This window comes from Mustela nivalis (assembly GCF_964662115.1).
Source record: "Mustela nivalis genome assembly, chromosome: 1".
In the NCBI taxonomy this organism is placed as follows: domain Eukaryota; kingdom Metazoa; phylum Chordata; class Mammalia; order Carnivora; family Mustelidae; genus Mustela; species Mustela nivalis.
The window spans coordinates 124,640,695-124,656,450 of record NC_139020.1 but is presented as its reverse complement, the minus strand read 5'-3'; the positions used below and the strand labels follow the sequence as shown (position 1 = coordinate 124,656,450).

General features: G+C 40.5%; 1 long non-coding RNA gene across 1 annotated transcript; it reads right to left on the bottom strand.

Annotated features, from left to right (window-relative positions):
* Positions 1-71: 71 nt before the first annotated feature.
* LOC309844374 lies at positions 72-15,532 on the bottom strand. The gene is made up of 3 exons (XR_014300647.1): positions 14,892-15,532; positions 13,233-13,377; positions 72-1,087 (listed from the first exon to the last, which is right to left on the bottom strand). It is a non-coding gene; the product is annotated as an uncharacterized lncRNA (long non-coding RNA).
* Between the last annotated feature and the right edge of the window lie 224 nt (positions 15,533-15,756).

The window sequence follows — 15,756 nt, the reverse complement described above, 5'->3', positions numbered from 1 at the left end:
TCTCTCTCTCTGACAAATAAGTAAATAAAATCTCTTTTTTAAAAAAAAAGAAGAAAAGAAAATTGCTCTTATTGAACGTCAACTCTACTTCATAATTTAAAAACAAAAGAAAACAGCTCTTAAATCAGCTTAATCAGAGCACATCAACTGCCTCTCCCTGTTGATAATTATTAACTCTAGCAAGCTCTCAACTTCAAATGTTTAAGAAGCAGCAAACCGAAAACAGAGAGACAGCTTACCCTCACAATGGTCGTGATTTTCCTCACACCTCTTCCCACCCATGCCTATTTGCTGGGTCTCCTGGAGCCAGACACTCTTTTTTTTTTTTTTTTTTTAAGATTTTATCTGTTTATTTGACAGACAGAGATCACAAGTAGGCAGAGAGGCAGGCAGAGAGAGAGTGAGAGGGAAGCAGGCTCCCTGTTGAGCAGAGAGCCCGATGCGGGACTCGATCCCAGGACCCTGAGATCACGACCTGAGCCGAAGGCAGCGGCTTAACCCACTGAGCCACCCAGGCGCCCCTCAACAAGGGTTTCTGAAACACTCCCATCCTCAGCTAATCCATTGTTTTAATTTATCCTTCAGGAGCCTCCAGCCTCATCTCTGCAGCTACAAAACTGTGGCTACAGAAGATGATCTTGTCAGCCTCATCTTTTATCTGCAGCAGATACAAATTTTTGCTCACCCACTCAGATGTGGAAAATGTGATGTTATTACACTATGACTGAACTTAGTGCTTTAGTGCTCATTTCTGCTTCATCCTGCCAATGCAGGATAATTCAGTCACCTTCAGGTTTTTTCTCTTGGCTCCTTTTGGGTTAATATTCAACCATTTCAGGATTCTCTCTTTGTTCTCATCTTTCAACACCCACACGCAATCTAAAGTCAGGTGGGACGTGAGGTACAGTTTAGGTTCCATCTTGGCAACTGGAATGAGGAAATGGAGTGTCACAATCTTCTCTCCATGCTAATCTCTAACCGAGATAGCCAGCTTCTTGCCTGATCCTTATTGCCAGGCACTCGTGTCCAGGGCTGCTGTCAGGGGTCCTTCAAAGCCTCCAAAGTCAATGGGCTGCATTCTCCTTACCTAGGCATACAAGATTTAGCAAATAAAAATATAAGAGACAGGTGAAATTTGAAGTTCGAATAACAAATGATTGTGGGGGTGGGGGATCCTAACCAGCCATCAGCCCTCTCTCTCTGTACTTTCTCATAAAAAAGAAGTGGAGGGACCAAGACTTCCAGGCCTCCCCTATGGAGGCAGGCCTGACACAGCTCATCCCTCCTGCTATGCAGGTGGAAGGAAAAGCCAGAGAGAAAGCCACCCCTATGTGTATGACATTTAAACACAGTTACCTCCTCTAGGAAGCAAGAGCCCATATCCCAGAATCCAGCCAGATGAGATGTTCCTCTTCGGGTTTAATAAGTGTATAAGTTCGGTTTGGGATAACGAAAAAGTTCTGGAGATGATTACACAACAATGCAAATGCACTTAATGTTGCTGAATTGAACACTTAAAATAGCAAAATTTTATGTTGTATATATTTTACAATTATTTGTAGAGTCCCTCTTCACGGAGAGAAGGGAAGTAGGAAAAAAAGACAAACACAGCCTTCCCAAATCATAGATTAAAAAGTAGGGATGCAACCATCTCCTTTGCCTTCTAGCAGTGCCCTCCTCCATGCTTTGGTTTACCCCTCAGCTGGAGGTAAGATTGCTGCCCCCAGTCTGACCTCATCTGTAACAACTGCTATTGGAAGAGAGTCAGGGGCTGCCAGGAGCTCTCCTAGAAATTGAAGAAGTCCCTTCTCAAAGTCCCAGCAAACCTCTCCTCACACTTCATTGGCTCAGATTGGGTCTCGTGCCCATTTGTTACCCAATCTCGGACAAAGGAGCATTTGACTGAGGACTTTGTACCTGACCCCCTCCAGTATGCCACACATCATTTAAATACTTTTTAACACTTAAAAATCCACTAGCACAATCAGGCCCAGACTTGCAGTGGAATAAGGATCAGGCTTCCCCTGAGCAGTAGGTTGTGGGAGAATAGGTGAGGAAAGATCAGTTCCTACCCAACAATGGGCCTCTTGGGAATGGGACAGGGAAAATGAATAGACAATCTAGCATCCATAACATGTGGACTGGGTAGAGTAGAATTGTACTCTCTGGTACTTACTTGGATATTGCCAAAACCTCAAGAAGAAAGAAGCTGAGAGTTAAAAGCCTGGTATTCCATTCTGTGACATCTTCCGCCCGCCCACCCCACAAAAATAAAAGTCCTGAGTAAGTTCTATTCAAGCAATTGGTGTGAACCCTGCAAGGCTGAATCCTCAGGCACTCTAACCTTGATCATTGTACCCCATCCCTACCCCAGCCACCCCAGAACATCCCTGTTCTGCTCAGGGATCCCTGGTGTTCCCCAATGATGCTCCTTGCCAGACTGTTGTCTTCTGTGTCCTCAAATAGAAACATCTCTCACACCAGTGTGGCTAGTGAAGAAACTGTTTTTAACTCTAATTATGTAAACACGCAATTAGAATGATTAGATAGTCACTAAACATGTGGAATGAGGCATGAGACAAAAATTACGTGGATTTGGGGGAGACTTATAGTGAATGTAGGAAACCCAATCCACTAAAAAGCAGTAGAATAAATTGAAAATGAAAGTAGAATTCAGCTTATAGTATTCTTTCAAGTTTAGGGCCCCAGGAGAAAGAAGTTTTATAAGAAGTTTTGAAAAGCCATAGAAAATTGGACAAGCTCATCTAATCCAACAGAGATTCTTTCTAAAGTAAGAAGTGAAAAGGGTGGCTTCCCTAGGGGAAGGATGAAACCTTTCTAATAATATTTGAGTGTAAGCTCACAGGTGCGGAAGTGGAAGGGGGTCTGGAAAAGATAGTTAAAATCAACATGCCATGCAGCAAACAAAACAGATGTGAAGGAACATTTGTCTGAAGACTCTGTCCCTGACCCCCTCCAGTAAATACACCACACATCATTTAAATACTTTTTAATGCTTAAAAATACATAATTTCCAGAAAGTGTGTCTATGACACGGTAATGTGGGCTTATTTGTTAATCACTTATTCAACAAATATTTTCTAAGCACCTACTATGTACTAGGAACAGCCTTAATATGTGTGTCTCTTATATAAATATGGTATTATAAATGTTTAAGAACTATGTGAAGTGAAACGTGTTTTTTCCACTCTCTTTAGATATACTTACAGCAAGACATTTTGATTAGTTTTACCTGCTTATTTCTTTAATTGTGCACTGAAAAATTGGACATTTAATTGTTTCTAGATTAATTTCAAGGTTTGTAGCAAAATTATAGCTTTTACAGACATCAAAGAAATAGCTTGGAGCTATCATAAAATAATAAGCAAATATACTAAACTGGGGAAAGAATGCAGCCATTTTTAATTGAGTGTTCTTATTCATTATTAATTATCAGAAAAGGAGAAGTAATATAAATTCTCATATCAGTCATTTTTTTGAGAGAGAGAGTGAGGAGGGGCAGAGGGAAAGGGAAAACCTTAAGCTAAAGCTCCATGTTGGGTATAGTCTCAAGACCCTGACATCATAACCTAAGCCAAAATCAAGAGTCAGATGCTTAATCAACTCAGTCACCCAGGCACTCTCATATCAGTCGTTTCTAGTTATGAAAATAATTATTGTGATAATCTTCGTTCTGTCTATTGATCTGTTTAATAAATTGGTGTTCTATTATCGTATTACTTGTACTAAGAATTTCTTTGTGGGGCGCCTGGGTGGCTCAGTGAATTAAGCCTCTGCCTTCGGCCCAGGTCATGATCTCAGGGTCCTGGAATCGAGCCCCACATCAGGCTCTCTGCTTGGCAGGGAGCCTGCTTCCCCCTCTCTCTCTGCCTGCCTCTCTACCTACTTGTGATCTCTCTCTCTCTCAAATAAATAAATTTTTTTTAAAAAAAGAATTTCTTTGTGGACCTGAGTAGATATTCCGCTAAAGAAGATCTACAAAAGGTCAACAGGTACATGAAAAGATGCTCAATATTGGGTCATTTGGGTGGCTCAATCAGTTAAGCATCTGACTCTTGATTTCAGCTCATGTTATGATCTCAGGGTCATGAGATTGTGCCCTGTGTCCGGCTTCACGCTCAGGGAAGTCTGCTTGAGATTATCTCCCTCTGCCCCTCCCTCCACTCTCTCTCCCTCTCAAACAAATAAATAAAATCTTTAAAAAAAAAAAGACATTCAGTATCACTAGTCATTCAGGAAATACAAATTAAAACCACAATGTGATCACTTCATACCTGTTAGAATGGCTATCATCAAAAAGGTAAGAAATAACAAGTGTTGGCGAGGGTGTGGAAAAAGGGAACCCTTGCACACTGTTGGTGGGATTGTAAACTGGTACAGCCACTTTGAAAACAGTTTAGAAGATCCTCAAAAAATTAAAAAGAAAATTGCCATATGATTTTATGCCAGCGGTTTCATTTCTGGGAAAAAGCCAAAGCAAATGAATACCAAGTCAAAAAGATAGATTCACCCCCATGTTCACAGAAGCATTATTTAAAATAGCCAAGACATGAAAATAATCTAAGTGTCTATTGATGGGTGAATTGATAAAGAAGTGGTGGTGTCAATGGAATACTATGCAGCATCAAAAGAAATGAAATCTTGCCATTTGCGACAACATGGATGGAACTAGAGCGTATCATGCTTAGCGAAATAAGTCAAGCGGAGAAAGACAACTATCATATGATTTCCCTGATATGAGGAAGTGGTGATGCAACATGGGGGCTTAAGTGGGTAAAAGAAGAATCAATGAAACAAGATGGAATTGGGAGGGAGACAATCCATAAGTGACTCTTAATCTCACAAAACAAACTGAGGGTTGCTGGAGGGAGGGAGGTTGGGAGAAGGGGGTGGGATTATGGACATTGGGGAGGGTATGTGCTTTGGTGAGTGCTGTGAAGTGTGTAAACCTGGTGATTCACAGACCTGTACCCCTGGGGATAAAAATATATGTTTATAAAAAATTAAAATAGCCAAAAAAAAAAAAAAAAAAAAAAGAAGTGGTGGTGTATATACATATAATGGAGTATTATTCAGCCATGAAAAAGAAAAACACGGAAATCCTACCATTTGTGACAAGGATGAAACTTGAGGACATTGTGCTAAGTAAAATAAGTCAGTTAGAGAAAGACAAATACTGTATGATTTCACTTATATGTGGAATCTAAAAACAAAGCAAAACAAATTCATAGAAAAAGCAATCAGACTTGCGGTTACCAGAGGCAGAGGCTGAGGGAGGGAGAAATGGAGGAAGATTATTAAAGGATACAAACTTCCAATTGTAAAACAAATAATTACTAGGGGTATAATGTACATGATGATTGTAGCTAACACTGCCATACAATGTTCAGAAGAGTTGGAAGAGTAAATCCTAAGAGTTCTCACCACAAGGAGAAATTTTTTTCTTCCTTCTTTTCCTGTTGTATTCATATAAGACGGTAGATGTTAACTCTACTTATTGTAGTAATCATTTCACAAGTTATGTAAATCAAGCCATCATGCTGTATGTCTTAAATTTCTACAGTGATATATGTCAATTATTTTTCAATAAAACTGGGAAAAAAGAATTTCTCTGCAAACAATGTAAGCTAATTTTCATATGCTATCTGATATATACTTATAAATAGAAACATGCTACATTTTACTGTGCTTTGTAACCCTCCATAAATTGAATTTTTCATTTTCAAATTTAATCAATTCAAATTATTTATGGCTATAATTGTATTAAGTAAGAAAGTAGTTGAAGTTAAGATTTTGAAAAGCTGGCCATAAAGTGAGCAACATTAGTTTTAAATGGAACTATTCCATCATGGATTTTATTATTCAGCCATATGAATAGTACTGATAGAAATTATCCATGGCGAGCATAATCATTTTTATTTAATTGAGTTTTACCTTTGTCAATACACACTCCTGTTTAAATATACCTATAAAATATACTATTCTCTGGATGGCTGTGGTGCAGTCGTGCAATCTTTATGCAATGTCAAGCTAGGAAAAACAGCGTGGAGTACTTAATGCATCGAGTTTGGGTGGGTACTTGTAACCTGAATAAACTTATGCTTACTGGGTCTTGTTGACAACAAATTTCACTGCCATACCTCCATCTTTAAATGTAGTTCTGGACTATACCATTGGTGTCTGGGAATGCAATCTAGCAGGATGCCAAATACTGGCAGCAAGAGCCCCAACCTCAGTATCCTTGGAGAGAAGAAAATGTCTTCTCTCTATGTGATAGAGGATTGGATTGTAGTTGGATTACTTAAGGATTTAGTTTTATCCCTATTTTGACATGTGATTAGTAAGTGAGGAAAAGAGATAAACAAAGATCTAATGTTAAAGTTCTGTGCTCTTTCCACCATATGCTACCTTAGCTATCTATGGGTGATAAGGAATTTGGTCCAGGTGACAGGCAACATGGATTCGGGGTCCATTGTTCCTACTTGCCCACCCTCAGTGATCCTAGGCTCAATTTGGACATTGTGTTTGGTTAGATAACATTTCTATCTTTCCCCTTTATTTTATATCCCTCCTGCTCTCCATAGCTTTCAAATCACCCTCTTCTGCCCCACTCCTCTGATCATGTCCAATTCAGCTGGAAAACTAGACTTTCTCATTTAACCTATCATTGGCAGTGGGGCATGTTAGAAAGAGTACAAACTGGCTTTTTATCATCAGAGATATCTAGATTGGGACTTCAGTGCCCTTGATTTGGGGCAACTATAACTTTCTAATGCAGTCATTGAAAAAATGGAGATGATGATGATGATGGTGATGACAATGATAAATGAGAAAAATAATATCACCAGCCTGTGGTATAAAGGAGACCTCATACTCCAGTTACACCGCCTCTTCTCCATACTCTTTGATACCATGTTCCTGTGTCACCAGATGAAACAGGGAGACTTTGCATTTTATTGCTTGCCTCATAAGTTTGCATATGGTGATTTCTGATACATAATTTTTGGGTTTTTTTTTTAAATATATTTATTTATTTATTTATTTCAGAGAAAGAGTGTGTACATGCAAGGAGTGAGGGAGCAGTGGAGGGAAAGGGAAAAAGAAAGCCAAGAAGACTCCAGACTGAGTGTGGAGCCCCATGTGGGGCTCAATCTCACCACCTGGGCTCAATCTCACCACCTGAGATCACAGCCAGAGCTTGAAACCATGATTCTGATGCATAACTGACTGCACCATCCAGACGCAAAAAAAAAAAAAAAAAGAAATATTTAATGGATTTCAGAATAATAAGTCTTTTCAAAGCATATAAGTATTAGAAGAAACAAAAAGTAAATTGCTTTTATATAATCCCTGCCCTAGTAAAGCTAATATTCTAGCTATTCTCATTTCCGTATTCTTCCAGGAAAACTCTAGAATAATTTTGTTATCATCCCCCTGAATAAAACCATCAATACTTTGACTAGGATCATGTTAAACTTGCAGCACTGCGATCAAAGCTGAAGCCAAGACCTCTTATCAGCAAAGCAAAGGGTTTTCCAGGAACCCCTAGCAAGTTTCCGCTCATGACAGAGCCCAAAACTGTCACAGAAATGACTACCTTTCTTAGCAAAGGAAGCTATAAAAGATATTTAGCCCCCAGCTTCTAGAATGGAGGTAGGAGGAGGGAGATGAAAATGGATGTTGAGTGAGCTCTCCTGCAGGATCGGCTGCAAATTCCCATGGAAGAGGACACAGAGGCAGGAGCTGCAAGAGCTACTTGCCCATCTACCTGGGCAAGATGCAACACAAAGATTACTGCTGTGGGATGCAGGCAACGTGAGGCACACTGCTAAGAAGGCCGCTCTGCCCCCATTTGCTATAGGCAGCCAAGCAACGTCAAATACTCTGAGGACTGGGAGCAGCCACTAGGGAAAGTAACTGCCTTACAGATCAAGAGAGTCTGGGGCAGCCAGCAGAGCAGTGGTCTTGTGAGAGGCCTCTCTCAAATGCCTGTGGGCATTGCATCTCTGGGCAAATTCTGCTGGCTGCCTATCCAACAACCATGCCCCCTTCTCCATTGCCAACAAAACCACAGTTTTATCCATGTCCCCAGTCATGGATGGATGAATTCATCCCATCCATGGATGAAACTTGTTTGATCAAAACCCATCATGCAGTTGCTGTCCCCCTTGGACAGTTATTGGGCTAGAGGTTAGCAATATGACTGAGCTTTGGACAATGAAATGTAAGGGGAAATCTGCTGGAAGTAAGTTCTAGAAAAATGCGTCGTGCCAGGATTTAAAAAAAAAAAAAAGTATACCATCCCTTTTGTCCCTGTTCCTTCTTCCTGCCTTGAACATGGTTATGTGTGAACATCATGCTTGAAGCAATGGTTCCTCTGACTTGCGTCCACAGGGCAACAGTCTAAGAACAAGAGACATTTTCTCGGGTTGGCAAAAGTGGAAACATAGAGAGCATAGGTCCTTTATGATTTTGAGATTTTGAGAAAGCCAGTGCATCACTCCTGGAACTGCCTACCACTGGAATGATGAGGGAAACAACTAAATGTCTGTATTATTTAAATCATTGTTTATACACCATACCCAGTGCTCCATGAACCTTGGAACACTGAAAAAAATTAAATTTAATTTATAAATAAATAAATAAATCCTTTTGGCGGAGTTGTTGTATTACTTGAAACTGACGGGATTTCTGTTACAACCCTAAAAAAGAAGAACAGAGCAGAGCATTGTGAGTTGGCTTGTTCTTGAGTAAAGACCTGGGAGGCAGAAGATATCAAGAAAAGCAAATGAGCTGGCAAAATCTGTGTATTAATATGAATGTGACCTCTTCCCATTACCCACAGGCAGTGAGTCAGGTTATACCTAAAAAGTAATTTGAGGGGCACCTGGGTGACTCAGTCATTAAGTGTCTGCCTTCGGCTCAGGTCATGGTCCCAGGGTCCTGGAATCAAGCCCTACATCTTACTCCCTGCTCAGCAGGAAGGCTGCTTCTCCCTCTCCCACTCCCCCTGCTTGAATTCCCTCTCTCACTGTCTCTGTCAAAAAAAGAAAGAAAGAAAGAAAACTTAAAAAGAAAGTAATTTGAGAAGAAATGACATTTTTATACAATACAGTCTTCCATTTTAGAAAGATAATGTATTTCTCAATTATTTATATCTCTTCTATTCCTAAGTTTTACATTTTTGTCATATATACCTCACCTATGTCTTGTTAGGTTTATTCCTAGATATTTTGTGTTTGAGGATATTGTCTCTCCAAAGACGTTGGGGTTCACTAGGGCTCTGTTTTCTGCTTTCTTTCCACCCCACAATTGCCCTGGAAAATACATCCTCTCCTGGCCCTCCCCACTACTAATTCAACCTGTTCCTTCTCCATTCTGGGAAAATATCCTCAAACTCCTGGGTACATAGACTTTTTCCTGGACTATTTTTTGGAGGTCATCCAACGCTGATTGACAGGAAAAGGTAACATTTGGAATCCAGTGAGCTTGAGGTTATAACGTGTCATGTCAGCAATTGCTAAACAACAGTACATCAGATTAGGTCAAGAATTTGTGAAATGTTTGTGCCAAGTGAAATGTCAAAGCACAAAGTGTGTGAAAGAAAAAATCTCTGTGCCAGTCAAAATGTCATTCTGCCTTGCAACAAGTAATTTATTCCTTTCTGTCTTTATCGCCGTTCTTGTTTCACACGTATTAATGTTGCCTCTAAGTAATTGAAATTAATAGTGGCATTATCAGTGGTTAAGGGCAAAAACTAAAGAGCTAATTTAGAATCACTCAGTCAATTTGGACTCTTTTTGAAAAATGGAATTTGTTAACCCAAGCTTAAAAATAAGCCCTTACCTGATTGTCCAAAGCATTCACACTGCAGCTGCCATTTGTTCTGTTAATTTTTTTAATAGGTAAAAACAAAGCACAGAAGATAGTTTAAAGAATAAATGTTTTTTAAATGCTGTATCTGAGGAATTGCAAACCTGGTAGAAATGCTATAGATATGATTACCAGATCAGACAATAGATAGAATGGAATAAATGGAATGCCGGTAGCTTGTTGAATTGATTATGAAATGAACCTCCATAATGTTTGTCACCATTTTCCTACTGGTTTTAATTTCTAAATTGGCAGTGCTTCCCAGAGAACATGGCGTCTCTCCATGCCATTTGCTTTCTCAGAAGGCAGCTTTCTATTGCACAGTCATGGCCAAACAGTGGGAAACAGGTCCTGCTCTTGTTGTTACAGCTGCCTGGTTAATAAACCAAAATGTTTCTCTGTAGACATCAGGGCCAGGACTAGGGTGAGGCAACGGAGGTGCCCAGAACACTGCCCTTCAGGAGGCCTCCATTCTCAGGTGCCACCCTGCACTTACATAGCCTTGAGGTGAATGCTTCCTTAAATGTTGTGCCCTAGGCACCGCACTTGCCTCACCTCTGTTCTGGTCCTGGTAGGGCATTATTGTTGCCCTTGGAATTGAAGAAATGGTCCTGGGAGTAAAGAACAACTCTGTAAGTCTTCCAAGAATGGTAACTGAGTTCCTGTCCAATTATATTAATTCCACATACTAGAAATTGAATGATATGAATTTGAAGAGTAGTAAGAAGCCTGTAATTGCTAAGATGAGAAAAAGTTCTCAAAAAGGGAGTCTAATTAATGGCTCAGAACAGGCCCAACAGAGTGTAAGGACCATGTGGGACCACCATGTTCCAGATTTTAGGCTTCACATTTTCAGATTTGGAGCTCAAATTTATCAACACAAAGAGAGACGGTCAGATTGAGGAAAACTGATAAGGGAACTACAAATAATTCAGAATTCCAATTCACTAAGTTAGAGTTGTAGATATTTTCCAGTGACCCTAGTGTTCAATGTTCAGGACACCCCTCCCTAGAGCCCGGGGATGTGGAACAAAGTGTTAATCATCAGAAATCTGAAAATGAGCATGGAAAGACAGCAAAGTGGGGTGGGGGGTTGTCATTACAGAATATTTTATCCAGGCCAGGGAAAAGTCCTGCTTCAAGCCAGAATACTTTGTGTATCTCTTCACTCAATAAATATAAATTGTGCATCTACCATGTTCCCAGCAAACCCTGTCATCTCTACTTTCAAAATAAATTCTAAACCCAGTACTTCCTGCCATCTCCATAGTAATGATCTAAGTTAAGCTCCATCTTCCTGCATCTGGGTTAATGGAACAGGACCCCCAACTATTCTCCTGGCATCCACCCTCTCCCCGATACAGTCCATTCTTTACCACCTGTCAGACTGCTCTTTTTAAAATGTGAGTCAGATCATGATGTACCTCAGTTCAAAATTCTCCACTGACTTTGTACCTGTTGGAATAAAACCCCAAATCCCTTTCTTTGGCTGCAAGGATTACATGATCCCACTCCAGCTCTCTGATCTTATTTCCCACCGCTGCCTACTTCACTCACTCCTCTCTAACTAGAGACACTTCTGTCCAGCTCCTGAGATACTCCAAGATCACCTTTGCCTCAGGATCTCTGTACATACCCCCCACCTGAATAATTTATCCCCAGATGTCTGCATGACTCACTGTGCTTAATGCTTAAATGTCTATGCTTATCTGTCCCCTTACTGTAAAAGCTCCCATGACCATCTTATCTAAAACAGCATCCTTCCATCACTTTTTGTCCCCTTTCCCTGAAGAATTTTTCTTTAACCATCTGACAAGTTTCTGTCTTTCCCCAGCAAAAGGTAAGCTCCATGAATTTTACCTGTTTTTGTTTATTGCTATATCCCTAGTTCCTAGAACATTGCCTGGAACATGATAAATGCTCCAAATATATTTGCTGAATTAAGGGTGAATACACATAAGTTATGTAATAATTCTGGTCACTAGGAAAGAGTATTGGTTGGTGGGTTGGGACTTTTCTCAGGTCTCGGTGAAATAGCATTTTAGGACTCTTGATCTCCCTTTGCTTTTTTTTCCACAGTTCTTTTTTTAATGTATCAGAATATTTAATAAGACACTAGCATATTTATGAGTATCTGATTTTTTTTCAGTTGCACACTTCAACATCAGTTGAGTTGTGACAGGTGAGTGAAGGGCAACCATTCAACAGGGTCTATAGGCATAGCATATCAGAAAACGTAGCTGACATGTCTAGCATATATATAAATCATACCAATATTATACCTTAGCCTACACAACTGGGATATTACTTTAGATTATTGTCTACCTTCTTCAATGTGACCTCTTCTCTACCTTTAGTTCTGGAGTTTATTCTGCCAGTCCTCAGGGTTTGTTTGTGGTGTTGTTGTTATTTTTGTTTGTTTGTTTGTTTGTTTTGGAGGTATATAGGATTATTTGGCAGTTATCTGGTTGTATTAGTGGGAGCAGGTGAGTCTAGAGTCCTCCTACTCTGCTGCCAGCTTCCCCTCCTCCAATCTCCCTTTGCTTGCTCCATGCCCAGCAGGGAGCCCAATGCAGGCCCTGAAGTCATGACCGTGAAATAAGACCTGAGCTGAGATCAAGTGTCAGACACCTAACTGACTAAGCCACCCAGGTGCCTCTCCCTTTGCTTTTTGATGGACTAGGTAAGGTGTGTGATAAGAAAAGAGGGATCAAAGTAAAATCAAGATTTTTAGCAAGCACAAATGGAAGAATGGAATTTCATCTCTGCATCAGGGAAGAGCAGATTTGGAGGCTGGGAGCTGAAAATCAACAGTTCATTTTTGAACATATGAAGTTTAAGTTGTCTATTGGATATTCAGTGGAGATGTTCACTAGGCAGTGAGATGTAAGAGTCTGTAGTTCAGGGGAGAGAGTCAGGCAGAGCATAGACATTTGCAGCATAGGGAAGTTATTTAAAATCATGGAAGTTTGTTGATCCTCTTGGGGGCAAGCATAGACAGGTAAGAGAGGAGTTCTGAGGACTAAACCCTGAGATGCACCAGCATTAGAATTCAGGGAGATGAGAAAATAGCAGTGGAAGACAACTACAAGGGGGAGCAGAGAAAAAAAGTTACCAGTTGAAGAAGGAAAAGGGTCTAGGAAGGATTTTTTATGTATGAGAAATATTGTAATATTTCTGATGCAATGGAAATGATCCAGTGAAAAGGGGAAAATTAATGGTGCAGGAGTGATGAACAATTGCAGGAATTAAGTTCTACAGTAGGGAAGCAGGGCTGGATCCACTGCAGAGGTGGTCATGGTTCTGTAAGTCATTACAGAGAAGCACAAGCAACTCACCTGTAAGCAGGAAGTAAGGCAAAGTCTGTGCCAGAAAGTATGAAGGTGTGGTGATAGGAGCTTGTGGAAGTTCTTTTCTGGTTGCTTCTGTCTTAGTAAAATCATGGATTGGAGCTATTGATGACAGGCAGGAATCAAAGGGTATCTGATGTTCAAAAGAATATATTGGGTAGAGGTGAGGGAGTGGAACATTTGAAATTTTTTCTTTATTATGGTAAGTGTAATTTGAAATGACTGGGTTGAAGGTATGGCCCTAGGAATGGTGACTGAGGTGAGAATGGTGGCAAGACCGCACATGTGACTGGTCTTCCCCGATATGACCTGGGGCTGATACAAGTGTAGAAGACAATATTAGCTATGTTCCCTGAGCAACTCGAGTGTGCCAGACAATCCGTGTTTCTTTCTCCATTCATCCACACGACAACCTTGCAACAACCCAAAGAATCAAAGATGGTTATCCTCCGACTGTTTTCACAAATGAAAAAAGTTAAGGCTCGGAGAGTTTCATTAACCAGCTCAGGGTAACACAGCAATATGGATGCAGGATTCAGACTTGGCTCTTCTAACCCCAGGGCCACTCTTTCCTGTGTCTGTGACACACCTCTCCAATGTCTTCACCTGCAAGCATTAGTCCACAAGTTACAAGAGAGTTGGACCAGGAAGTCTTACGGCTCAACTTTTGTTGTTTGAGCCTGAGGCAGAAGTCTGATCCAGAGGTTAAATGCTTCAGTCTCCCTGAGAGAAAAGCCTCTTTTCGCTCTTATAAGTTAGTGCCACTTCGGGGCATTGAAAACCAACATAAAGGGTCAAGTCTAACTGCTATAACCTATTTGGGTTTGTTTTACTTCAGGGGTAACCTTAGTGGCCTGCCCCAGCAGCTACATTTGTCTTACCATAGCAGGATACCCTTGGAGAATCCTGAAGCACAGGCCAGGAGACTTCTTGGCCATTTACCATTTTTTTAAAGGCTTTTAAAAATGTATTTACTTGAGAGAGAGTACAGAGGGAGAAGGGGAAGCAGACCCCTGCTAAACAAGGAACCTGATGTGGGGCTTAATCAGGACCTTAGGATCATGACCTGAGCTAAAGGCAGACACTTAACCGACTGAGCCACCCAAGCTCCCCACACCATTTACCACATTGTAACCCGAACTTCATCTGGAAAAATGTGAGGCCTGATACCCTGTCTCTGGTATTCCCAGAGTGTTCTATTATAAGTCCAGGGTTTCTATCCCCCGGAGGCAATTTATATAAGTGATAAGGGAAGAAAGTTTTCACAAAATTCATTTCTTGCTTCAGATGGAAGAAATTTGCATACATTCTGCTTTGTAATAGTTCTACTAGAAAGTCAGGGAATACTACCTCTCAGTGCTCCAAATGAGAAAATTGCAATCGAATATCATTGCTGTTACTCATCTAAACCAGAACCATCCAATAGAATTTCTGCAAAAAGGAAATATTCTGTTTGTGCTTTCCAATTCAGTAGCCATTAGTCACATATGGATGTTGAACACTTAAATTGTAGCTAATAAACTGAGGAACAGAATTTTTATTTAATTTCAATTTATTTAATTTTCAATTTAAACCATCTGTGGCTAGTGACTACCACGTTGAACTGCACAGATCTAGATTATAAAACAAGAGGCCAAGCCACCTCACCTGTTTGAACACAGTGACCAAGTTTGCCCATAGAACCTTGCCATGAAGATCCTTGCTTCATCTGTTCCTCCTAAGAAAGGAGGGTCTCCACTGCTCACACTTTTTGGGGAAAAACAAACAAACAAACAAACAAACAAAAAATAAAAACAGAAAGTCCATGTAACCATATTCTATTACTGCCACAGATCACTGTAAACTTTGAAGGTTAGAACCTTTACTGTCTCACAGTTTCTGTAGGTCAGAAGTCCAGGTACACTGCTGTAGTTCTCTGTTTAGGGTCTCACCAGGCCCAAGCCGAAGTGTGAGCAGGGCTGCATTCCTTTCTGGAGGCTCTGGGAAAGAATCTGCTTCAAGTTCATTCAGGTTGTCTGCAAAATTCGGTTCCTTGCTGCTATAGGAGTGACGTCTCTGCTTGCTTGCTGATTGTCAGCTAGGGGCTGCCCTTAACTCCAAAAGACCTCCCTCTGGTCCTTGCACCCTTTCCTCCTACCTCAGATCCAGCAACAGCACATCAAATCCTTCTCACACTCAGAATCTCTCTGCCTTCCTCTTCTGCCCTCAGCTTTGAAGGGCTCACATAATTACATTGGATCCACTCGCATAATCTCCCTATTTTATGGCCAATTGATTAGTAACCTTAATTACATCTACAAAGCCTCTTTTGCCAATTAATATAGCATAAGCACAAGAGTATTATTAGGGAGCAAAAACCCAGGAACCAAAATTCTGCCTATGACAACCAGATAGCAGAGAAACCAGTGAGACAATAGCTAGCAATTATTTAGTGTTTTCTAGAGTAGAAAATAAAAAGGACTTATTGGGGAAAAAAATTTTTAAAACAACCTCTTTTGAATTTTTTCTCTCC